Source organism: Pelophylax lessonae (assembly GCF_965119305.1).
Source record: "Pelophylax lessonae genome assembly, chromosome: 3".
NCBI classification, from domain to species: Eukaryota; Metazoa; Chordata; class Amphibia; order Anura; family Ranidae; genus Pelophylax; species Pelophylax lessonae.
The window spans coordinates 187,759,030-187,771,438 of NC_138770.1; positions in this window are offsets into that span (position 1 = coordinate 187,759,030).

A 12,409-nucleotide genomic window follows, 5' to 3' on the forward strand; every position below is an offset into this window, starting at 1 on the left:
TCCAAACAGGTGGAAATCACTCAGAGTAAGGTCTGAGCTGTAAGGGGAATGTAGCAATACCTCCCAGCCGAGTTGCTGTAATGTGCATGTAGTGAGGTGAGCAGTATAAGCTTGTACATTGCCCTGGAGAAACAGAACACCCTTAGTGATCAAACCAGGCTGTTTTTTCCACAGGTGCGTATGCACATCACTCAGAACATAACAGTGATATTCACTGTTGATAGTGGCATCAAGGGAAATCCACATAAATAACACCACGTTTGTCCCAGAAAACACTTGCCATCGCTTTACGCAATTGTTGAAAATTTCTGTGGTGGTGGTGAGTCTGCATGCTTCCACTGCTTTACACTTCTACTACACTAACACTGTTGTCTGCCATCTTGTTTAACAGTCTCTGGACTGGCCCCTGACATGTGCGCCACCTATTGGTAATAGGACACGCTTTCCACTTACTACTGCATGTAGTACCGCCACGCTATAATTCCTTTTTATACCTGTAAAATTAAAAGTCCTTGCTTGACTTGAAGGCCTCTCGTTCTTTATAAGCAGTTACAGCAAACAGTTTTTTTCCCTTTTGGGACAAAGATTTTACATAAATAAATAAAGGCTGATCATAATAACCACCCCTGCCAGTGTAAAATGGTTTGTCTCATCCCTGTAACTGATACATTTGCAGGAGAGCTTATTCTTTTTAAAAACAAGAGACTTACATGCTGGATCACTAGAGGAGAATAGAAGAAATAAGAAGCATTATCCAAAATATCTATTAATACTTTATTCATAGAATATAATTACAAAACGCTATTGAGATGATACTGACAAAATGCATCACTGGGCGTCACTTGCCTGCTTTCAGCACTTTGTCCAATTGCGTACCATGTATCATATCGGGTAGCAGTGTCCTAAAGAATCCAGATTCTTGATTAAAATGTTTAACCATATCTGTTTGGTGTTGGATAGTGTTCGTAGATCTCTTGAGCTAGCTTTATTTCAGAAAATACCTCCAGAAGTCCCAAAGGAATACTATATATGATCTTCGCAGCTAGGATCACCATTGCAAAACATTGGAAGCAGCCTATGGTACCACTCGATTACATCAAATGCAAACTGAACTGGATCACCTGCACCTTCCATAACAACATCACAAAATTGGGGATCCATGGATTAAGTATTTGTCCATGGACTGGCGACTCCTGGGGCAACCCTCTTTACTATACTTTTACTGTTCCTTCCTTTTTATTGCTTTCCTTTACTCTACACTATTACTGCAGCTGTCAGTTTTGCTTTCCTCCCTATTTTTATTCATTAATGAGGTTATACTCTTAGGTATTTAGAATGGGCCTATTTCTTTTTTGTTTGTTTGTTTTCCTTACCTGTACTGATTATCATTTGTTCCTATTTGAGATCCTATTAAGATGCAACACTCCCATTATGCCCACTAGTATGGATGTTATGTCTTGTTCTGCCCTTGACTTTATCTACCACTACTACGACAAATATAATCGCTGTTTAATGATCGTTGTTTGAACGTTTTTTTTTTTGTCATATCTGCTTTTATACATGTTCTTTACCTATTTTATTTGGTGTTCGATCTCCACTATACTTGTGGATGACTGGTGTATCTCATTTTATATCTGAGAGACTATTATTATCTTTACGTTGTTCATTTTGTCTACTTTAAAAAATGTAATAAAAAAGATTGAAAAGTAAAATGATGGCTTTATGCACTGAGCCATCCAGAGATGTATAGAAGCCTTCCCAATTTCTTAGCCATCTCTGACTTTGGATATGATGTGCTAAAGCATTAACTTGTAATATTTGAATTGTAGAAGATGCATTTAAATGGCAATAAAAGAACATAATCCCAATTAGCAAACAAAAAACAGGCGGATTTTGCCATTCTTTCATTCTAACCTAAGTAAATAGTGTTACTTTGGAAGTGTCATGTTCTAGAATCAGAACATGCTTCCAGGGTTTCTGTTCCTCTTGCTGGAGATCATGTTACCGCCAAATTGACGATTGACATTGAAGTACACCTTTATGGAATAATTCCAGCTGTTAAACCTGCACATTATTTAATCAACAGAAGCATCTCCTATTTCCAGGATCTTACAGCAAGTACAGAACAATATCAATAGACTCTTCGCATCATTTGTAGAGCTAGTTATGACAGTAAATAAAGTGCCAATCTCAATGCTAACTAAACTATTGTGAAAGAACTAAGGTTATAACATTTTGGCTATATATATAGACTTTCAAATTAAGTTCAATATGTAAAGAAAATGATAATAATAAATCAAACTCAATAGTTCATATCTTCCCTTACCAGATGATAGAGCCAAAATGTACAGTCACTTTCTATGTCATGCTGCAGCTTCAGACACGAATGGGAAAAAACATAAATTTGAACTATGGCCTCTCGGTAAAAAATATGGGCCATGGTACTTAAGTACTTACAGTTTTTTCTTATTCTCTCTACATAACAGCTTTCTTTGATGGTGTAACAATGCTGCTACATTGCTCTTAAATGAAGAGCTTCGTTGTCACCCTCATGCGGGCTGTGCCTGTTTTCACTGCAGTGGCTGAAAAGGGGTTTCAAGGGACGTGGCCCTTGTCACAGCTGATTCACAGGGCTGTAGCTTGTCAATCAGCAGCTGGCCACATGTAGCCCCGCTCACTACTTTCTGGACTGACAGCACACCTACTGCTGTTAAAATGCTCCCGCTGTGAGTTGCAGTGCCTCAGAGGTGTAAGTAGGGCTGGGACAAGGGGTGCGTGGAAGGGGCAGCTGCCCTGGGTGCAATGGTTTATTGTAGGGATGGGGGCATCTTCCTTCTGTTAAAGGCTGACAGAAGTAGTAACAGCGACATCACTACTCCTGTCATCCAGGCCCAAGGAGTGGCGAGCAGAGAGCCCGGGGCTGTGTGGGCTGTGTTCTCTCTCCCCCACCCAAAACAGTCCTACTGCACCTGATGTATATTTACCCTCTCAAATGTTTGTAAATAGCAAACGTTTAAAATTTAAAGAGACAACACAAGCATGTGGCCAGTATTAAAAGTAAGCACTTCCAGGTCAGTGCAAAACCTGATTGACAGATCAGGAGCTGTACAGTGATTTTGACAAGCAAGTGACTGCTAGGCATAGGATCCCCTAAGCTTGAACATCATGAACAGAGTGGGGGCTCATTTTGACATCTTTGCACTGGGCACCGGATGACCTTGTCCCTGCACTGGGTGTAAGGCACGTAGGAAGGAGGACATTTTTGTATACTTTATGAGGCATGCACACCCCATAGTAACTCGATTTAGAACCTGTTAAGGTTGTCACACAGGAGCCTTAGATGTAACACTAACCCCCTAAGAAACTGCTGGGATGTTGGATCCTCCTACCACTTTCAGAGCCTTGGAATTCTGTATACTGGTCACTACGGGAACTTAGAGGCGGTGTTATTTAAGCATGCTGGTGTCGTCAGCCCACTACATACTGATGAAGTTTCACGTTTGGGCATAAGGCGTATAAGAGCGGAGCTGAGTTTCCATGAGTCTGTGGTGAGCTGGAGTACAGAGTGTTTTGCTGCAGGGTATGCTGGCTTTTTATACATTTGCAAACACATGCGTAAGCTGCAAGGCCCCTTGACAGCACCCTGTATTACCTGCGGTCCTAACTACTTTAAATCTATGAGAGTCTCCACAGTGAGAGCACATGCATTCTAATGGATAGATAGGGGGCAGGTGGGCCTGGAGGTGGTCCAACCCTCCTGAAAGGTACAGGGGCACAATGGATGCCCAGCACATAGCACAATGGCAGCAAAGGCATCCAGTGTGTCCCCTCACCAGTATACATCAATAACAAACAAAATGGCCCCTGCCCCCACCTATAACTGGCCTTCACAGCAAGGAGCACATGGAAGGCCAACACATGAAAGACAAAACCAGAGAAATTCCCAGCTCAATTCACCAACCAGTTTGCTTACCAACCGAATTAACCTGCCTAAAAACAGGAGTTTAGATAGCACACACTTGCAAACGCATGTGTAAGCTGCAGGGCCACTTCACAGAACCCTGTATTATCTGCAGTCCTAACTCCTGTAAATCTATGAGAGTATCCACAGTGAAAGCACAAGCATTCTAGTGGATAGATGATGTGAAGGCCAGTTATAGGTGTGGGCAGGGGCCATTTTGTTTGGTATTGATGTATACTGTAGAGGGGTCTTTGCTGCCATTGTGTTTATGTGCTGGGCGTCCATTGTGCCCCTGTGCCTTTAAGGAGGGTTGGGCCACGCCCCCCCCAAAAGGGCTGTTGAAAAATAATTAAAAAGAATAATTCACAGATATTTCTCATTCACACATGTGATCCACATTTGGGTCACTGCCTGCTTTAACCCTGCCACAACTACATGCATTGCATGCAGTTGGAGTATGCTACAGAGCAGTGCCAGTCACTTGAAAAGGTCTTCTTCGACCAAGGGTATAATCCCTGCAAAGGCTGCATGGCATGTGTACACCCCATGCCCCTGCCTCTACAGATATAGGGGTAGTGGCTGGGAGACTGTAAAAGTATAGCTCAACTGTGGGGTTTTACTGCCACCCAACCTCACATGTGATTGAGCCCAAAGGGCTCATTCCCAAAGGTACTTGGCCGTGTGAATGAGTGAAATAAAATTATATAATTATATATAATGGCCACGCTCAACCAGTGAATATATAAATAAATATTGTGTATACTATATAGTAGTGACTAACACCACTAATTATATAAAGCACATATACCAAATTAATTAGTAGTGACTAAATAACTGTGAATGTAAATATCAAATTCAATAATTATAGACCAACAATTATAAATTAGGTGCAAATATAATGATGGTAATAATGATATATATAGCAATAATATTGATATGTGAATAAATATATCAATGAATAGAGAAATTAATTAAGGTGCAAATGTGACTAATAAAGTAAAGTGCAAGTAAAGTCCCAACAGCAAATGATATTGGGCCACGTATGCAGTCCAATTAGCACTGTCCAAAGAAATTGGAATATCTGAAGGGTCCTTTATAATGCCTATTCCGATATTAACACCTCCTCCAGACAACTGGACCACCTGCTGAGTCAAACTTGTTACCAGAGATGGTAGACCCTCAGATTATAGGGGGTCAATAGGAGCCTTATTACACAGATGCAAGACAGGGTGTAACCGATTTCCACTGTGTGTTTCCAACCAGGAATGAACCGTCCACCTTGGAGTCTTTAGTACCAGGATGCAGAGCTCTCATAAATCACATAAACAAAAAGAGACTCCATAGTGAAGTAAGTCGGTGCAAAAGGTTTATTTATAGAGTAACACTTACAGTATGGATGCTTGAACAGACGGTAAAAGACATTAACAAGCCGAAGTCCCGGGGAACGTTCACCGGAAAGCGGAAGGACTTCGGCCTGCGGCTGTGTTCGTATAGCTGCTGCATCCCCATAGCATACCAGAGTCTGCCTGCACACAACTCTGGGCGGCTACAGAGACATAAACAGACCAAACACTTATTCACACTATACAGGCCACTGTGCTCATGTGAATGAACCCCAAAACCTCATTCACAAACATAGCTCTGTTTTATTTTTTAGATTAAGCAGTAATTTTGTAAGTTATGAATTTATGTTGTGTATTAGTGTATTTTTACTGAAAATATAGTTTTGATATTTTCTTGTGGATGGGGGGGGGGGGGGGGGTTTCCTGTTGGGTAGGCTCAATGGGGTCCTGTGATTTTAAACAGCAGCCCTGGATGAATGCAGTTGCAATGCTTTGTGGGCTCCAACTTAGAAAATAATAAGTGAGCTTTTTTTAAATCAGTTTGGGTGCAGTTAATAATATTTTGTAAGAGATGTAATTTTTACCAGTATTTTGGCAAAATTAAACGAGGGGATTAGAAAATTGGGTTAAAGATAGAGTTTTCTCTTTATACTTGAAAACAGAAATCAAAAGTAATTCTTTTAAACCTTTGCCATATTAGGTACTTAAGCATTGTGGAATACATTGGCTCTTTGCAAATACTGGAAGTAAATGAAATAAAAATCACACGTTTTATAAAACTATTTGCAGCATAATTGGCCTTTTGTACTTTTATTCTTCGATGACAAGCAGTTGCATTTCAGAAGAACAACAAAGCCTCATTAGACACACCTGAGTTCAAAATGACATATGTCAACAATAAAGACTTGTTAATTAAGTATACAAACTCTGCTTGCCCAGTGTGACTGGTTTAAGAGATATACAGTTTTAAGACTGGAATATGATAAGGCACCTACGTACAGTTAGAGTGAAAAAGTGCATGTATCTTAAGAGAGATTCCCAGAGGATGCCGGCATAGGCTGGAATTTCTGTAGAGTTTTACCCAGAGGTCTCAGCTGGGAATTGTGGGGTTGAAAGGCCTGTTGTGGTGTAACTTAGATAGGTCCCAGCTGCTCTGTGTTAGGGATGAAAATCCGTACTTGTCAAGAGTACAGGTTGCATTAAGAGAGGTATGGTGGGGAAGAAGGAGGGAGGAGGGTGGCTTTTTGTGATGGACATATTTAAAAAGCAATATGATAACTACTTGGTGGCTTAGCAAATTTTAACCTCTTTATACCCGAGTCTTAATAGGAATCAAGGCTGCCCCTTCAGTCACTGGACAGCGTATGCCTTATATTTGATCAAGCGAAGCCACTGAAAAAAATCTGGCCTGAATTTAAACATTACAACATCTATTTTTGTTCACATCTCCTTTACATTCTTATTCAACTTTTCTTCCAGTGTGCCCTGTTTTTCTTATCCCCCAAGTCCTGTCATCGCCCATCTTTCATCTCCAAATGTACAGAAAGTGTGAAGAGCCAGTATTAATACTGCCTGTATAAACCCTAAAGAGACCCTGTCACCTCTTACAAAATGCAGAAAAATCTATTTAATTGAAAATGCTTCATTGAGGCTTTTTTTTTTCCCTTTCCATAGACAATATTTCATTTACTTGCTATGTGCCTCTAAACTTCCTAGGGAGCTAAAGTATATCTGAACCCTAAAAAATAAATTTTTGCCCATGGGATTTTCATGAATCGTGCCAAATAAAGTTGAGACCAAAATGTACACTGTGTCTTTTGTATCTTGACATGTACAAAGTTCAATATGTCTGATTTTTTAATATAACATAATTATTGTAGCGTAATCAATAATATAATCTAATAAATGAATACAAAAGAAAACAAGTCCCAGTTTGGGTATGAATTCCACCGTTGTACAACTCAAAGTGATAATTCAAGATAATATTTCAAAACATAATGTGATCCAGTGAAATCAGTGACTACCACCTCTGGCTGGAATGCCTGCTAATCTCCAAATTATGGCCCCCACTACAGAGTCCTAGTCGCCAGTTAGGATGTCTCTCAGGATGCCACGGGGGGTACCGCCCCTGAACCATGCAGATTTCCTCTTGGGGTCTCAATCAGTCATGTGCAGCCATGAAATAATACGGTGAAACCGTAGTGCTCTCTGCTTTGAGTATTTATTATAAAACTTCACACAGAGATTAAAAATACCCAAATAAATGTCTACAAAACATACATATCATCAGCTGACACAGAAGCAAAAAAATGTCCTGAATAATGGCTCCTCCCACCTGTATACGCCCTCTATTGACCTGCTGAAGAAGCTCAATGTGGTTACAGTAAGTTTCCATAAGTAGTTCATGCACTACTTTTGGTGCGGTGCGATCTCAACCCATACAAAATGAATGGGCTGAAATCGCACCACGCAGAACGCAAGGGATGTATGTTCCTGATTCCCTGTGTGAACCGGCCCTTAAGACTGACTTTGCCACCCAGAACTGCATGCATGTGCCAAGGCAGCTCTTGTATGATTGCAAAGGGAATCTGCTATGTGGACAATGGATAAAGGAACCAATTACAGGCAGATTATAACATTTGGTCTGATCAGGTGTACATTTTTAGAACAAATAAGGAGCAGAAAATAATATATATACAGACAGATGTAAACCTGTCAAAACCTGGGCAATTCAAATTGAGCATATGATGAAATAGACAGCATGAAAATTCCAGGCCCCAGTATTAGATTCAGACTAGGACTGCTGGTCCCCTTGCCTGGTGACATCACTGAACCTCATTAGTGCTGAATCTCGGGAAAGAGGAGGATACTAAATTTCACAAAAATGTGCTACTGCAAATTTTGCAAATGTGAGCTCCTGTACTCTTCCCCAAACTGCACCCTCTAGTGGGGACCAGGAACAGCTTTTTTTTTTACAAAGGACCAGTAAAAACAGCTGGAAACGTACTTTCTGTTCTTTGACCCTGCAGGGGAGCTGCAGTAATAATGCAATGTATGAAAGAGACATTTAGGCTTTGTTCACACATATCCCGCTAGAGAGAAGTTAAACCAGACATTTGAGCAGCAGTTTTACTGCTTCCCAACCGCCCACCTGAACCTGAGCAGCTGCTCAAGGCTGTACACATGCAAACATTAAACAGCACATCATAATCGAGAGCCATTACTGCCACTGAACGCAATTAACGCAAATCTATGGGGCCGGGCTGCAACCACCCCAAAACTGCGTGTAACACATACAATTGCGGCGCAGTCATGCAGCATTTACAGGGTTAAAGCAGTGTTCCAGCTGTGGAAAAAAAAAGAAAATTCAGCAGCTACAAATACTGTAGCTGCTGACTTTTAACATAGAGACACTTACCTGTCAAGAGAGCCTGCGATGTCAGCACCCCTGCTGATTTTCAAATTGGCTGCCGGGTGCTGCTGCCATCATTCACTCTAAGGGAAACCGGCAATGAAGCCGGTTTCCTACTGCGCATGCACGAAGCGCGCTGCGCATTCTCATTGGCTAGGCGGCAGGGGAAAGAGAAAGGAGACAGACCTTCCGAGGGACGGTGCTGTCTCACGGAAGTGGGGAAGGGAACCTGTCAAAAACAGGTACCCATTCCCCTCTCCCCTGAAAGGTGCCAAATGGGGCACCGGAGGGGGGGAGGAAGCAGATGAGCGGAAGTTCCACTTTTGGGTGGAACTCCGCTTTAAGTCAGACAGTGAGGAGGCAGAATATTGCCTACTCACCACCTGTCAAATACCCTGTGAAGAGCATTCCAACACAGATCACTTCTTTAGGGGCACTACACATGTCAAGAGAGCCTGCGATATCAGCACCCCTGCTGATTTTCAAATTGGCTGCCGGGTGCTGCTGCCATCATTCACTCTAAGGGAAACCGGCAATGAAGCCTTTTGGTTTCACAGCCGGTTTCCTACTGCGCATGCACGAAGCGCGCTGCGCATTCTCATTGGCTAGGCAGCAGGGGAAAGAGAAAGGAGACAGACCTTCCGAGGGACGGTGCTGTCTCACGGAAGTGGGGAAGGGAACCTGTCAAAAACAGGTACCCATTCCCCTCTCCCCTGAAAGGTGCCAAATGGGGCACCGGAGGGGGGGAGGAAGCAGATGAGCGGAAGTTCCACTTTTGGGTGGAACTCCGCTTTAAGTCAGACAGTGAGGAGGCAGAATATTGCCTACTCACCACCTGTCAAATACCCTGTGAAGAGCATTCCAACACAGATCACTTCTTTAGGGGCACTACACATGTGAATGAGCATTAAATGATATCCTATAATACATTTTTCATAAAATTGTCGCTTACTGTGTTTTATGTCTCCTTGTAAAGTTCTTTGCGAGCACCAAAACCTCTCCTTTTCCCTTTGCAGTGTATGTTGGTTGCAGTCTTGTGAAGTGTTCTATGCACGCGACAAAACCCATAGTCCATCTCCATCTCGAATGTGGGCAAGAGAGGATGGCTACATTCCTACATACAGTGAGACGATAGAGAACAAATATAGACACCCCTCTAACATAAAATTGGATGACAGCAACAACAGAAAAAACAAAATGAATTTGGAGAAGGCTAAAAGCAATAGGAGGTAATTTTCTTAGTTAAGAATACATATTTGAATAGAATTGTTTTTAAAACCTCAATTTAGTGTCACTTGAAAGTTATTCTGCATGATTAAGCACTTTATTCATAAAATGATATGCATCCGCAGTGAAACAAAGTTTGCAGTACATTGTTCTCAAAATATTGTTGCATGCTCATTTATATTTCTATGATGGAGCTGCACCCTTGAAAAGAATGAGATCTAAAAACAACATACATTACTTTACTGCTGATGTAATGTTCCCCACACTTACAAATAAGTTCAAAGGGTGCTGCTGGCTCATAGGAAATCAAGTATTGCTTTCTATGAAGGCAATGTACACTGCCCCACCACAGCATGACATGACTAAAGACTCTGTAATCATGTGTTTCAACTTAATGAGTAATTCTGGTGGTTGCCTTTTCCACAGGGTTAAACCCTTATAGATAAGTCTATATATTCTATAGAAGAAAGGACATTAGCAGCAAATGATTACAGAAAACTGATTTAAAACCCTGTGGCTGTCACTCGAGTAGCTGAAAGCTATGCCACCTGAGCCCATTGCTCAGATTGGTTACGCTCCTGCCTTGTCCAAATGTCAGAAAGTTGTCAGGAACTGAATTAGACAGTCTTTGATTGAACTGACTGTTGCCGACTGTGCTGTGCTTGGAATTTATGTTGGGCACGCTAATGGTATATGTGTATTAAATCAAAAGACCGTTGGTGAAAGCTGACAAGCCTGCTGTCATTATCGCACAGGAAGAATTTGGGGTGGTGTGTACATTTCAGCACTAGAAGGCAGTTCTGTAGATTTCACCCTTTATGGCATCATTGGAAAGAAAGCCTGTTATCAGTGAAGTGACATTTCTTTAAAGTCAGGAGACTTCAAGTTAACCTTTATGTAAAATTCTGCAAGGGTCCATTGCATTGTTGTGTTTTAACGCATGCTTTTCGGGGCATTAAAACACATGTTGTGGTTTCCCATTACAAAGATCTGTTCCCATCCAAGTGTTGCAGTGCATTGCCGAAAAGACGAAACCTAGAAGGAGCACCAGGAAAAGATGGAAGTGCCCTGGACCAACAGAAGCAGTTACAGCACAATGCTAAAGGGCTCCGTTTAGTCTAGTACCGGGACAGGTTTGTCCAGTGCCCAGGGCAAGGATGTGGAACTGCTCCCCCCTTCCTTGCTGCTGACGAGTGCTGTACAATGGGTGTATTGCCCTGTGTCCATTCTCTACCCCCTGCTCCAGCTGCCCATGGTTGGTATGAAGTGTACATTGCACATAAGTGACCAATTGCTTGCTTTATGGCTGGCTGCCACTGGAGCCTGTGCGCATGCGGTGAGGTGGGTTGCCCCCCCTCCCCCCACCTCACTGCGCCTGGGGCAGTTGCCCCTCCTGCACAACCCATATCCTGGCCCTGGGTAAGTCTCTCATAATGGGCTAGTATGCAGTGCTGGGAGGAACATTTTTTTTTACCGAAACTACTAATGGTTTAACAAGCTTTGGTCAATGGCTGTTAACCCTATGAACTCCAAATTCTATATCCAAAAATGCATTGAAAACACATGTTAACACACATCAAAATGCATGTCAACACACAGAGGAAATACACACTTATAAATGAAAATGCACCTCTATGCGCAGAATAGAACTAGATAAGCCCTGAAAAATATATTAGAATGTACTTGTCATTTTAAAGACCTGCTGTCTATAGCATCCATTCTTAAATGGGGTTCCTCCAGAGTTTGCTCAGGTTACCTTGAGCTGTGGCTGATTTCATTCTCATTTGGTGGTGTCTGCCCTGTTCCAGGACCAACAATCCTTGGCAAAGCTTACATCATTACACAAACTATCTTCTTAGCTATCTGTCTGGCATTCTGTCTACCACTGTAAGGGTTATATTCTTCCTACTGACCACCAATGTAATTGGTGCATTTTTTGATGCATTTTTGCCATTGACCCCTGATGAATTTTAGAATAAGCTCCCGGAGACCAGAAAATTCTTTTAGGGATTCTTCTGGGGTAAAAAAGTTAAGAAAGGATGGTCCACATGAATAAAATATCTTCGGATGTCTTTGTTATAGACCACAAAGCCCCAAATACTGGGGTTACCTTACAGCTAAAAATGCATAATTTCTTCATATATCCTGACTTGGTAATCAAAAGCCCTGTTTGTGGGACAGGGGAGTACAGTCTGAAGAAATGTGGCCAGGACTTAGCTCAGTCGAGCTGTACAGGAGCACCCAGTGGTGTACTGCACAGAGTTTTTTTTTTGTTTCTGAGATTTTGAAAAATGCTGGTGTTAAAGTATAATTAAACCCCAAACCAAAAATATAAGCTTAGTAGTCTATGGTATGGTGTCTGCATTTGTTTTAATTTTTTAAGCATTATTTTCTTTATTTTCACCTAGTAATTCTACAAATAACACAGTTCCTGTCCCTGGGTGGCTACGTCACTCTTGCACGGTA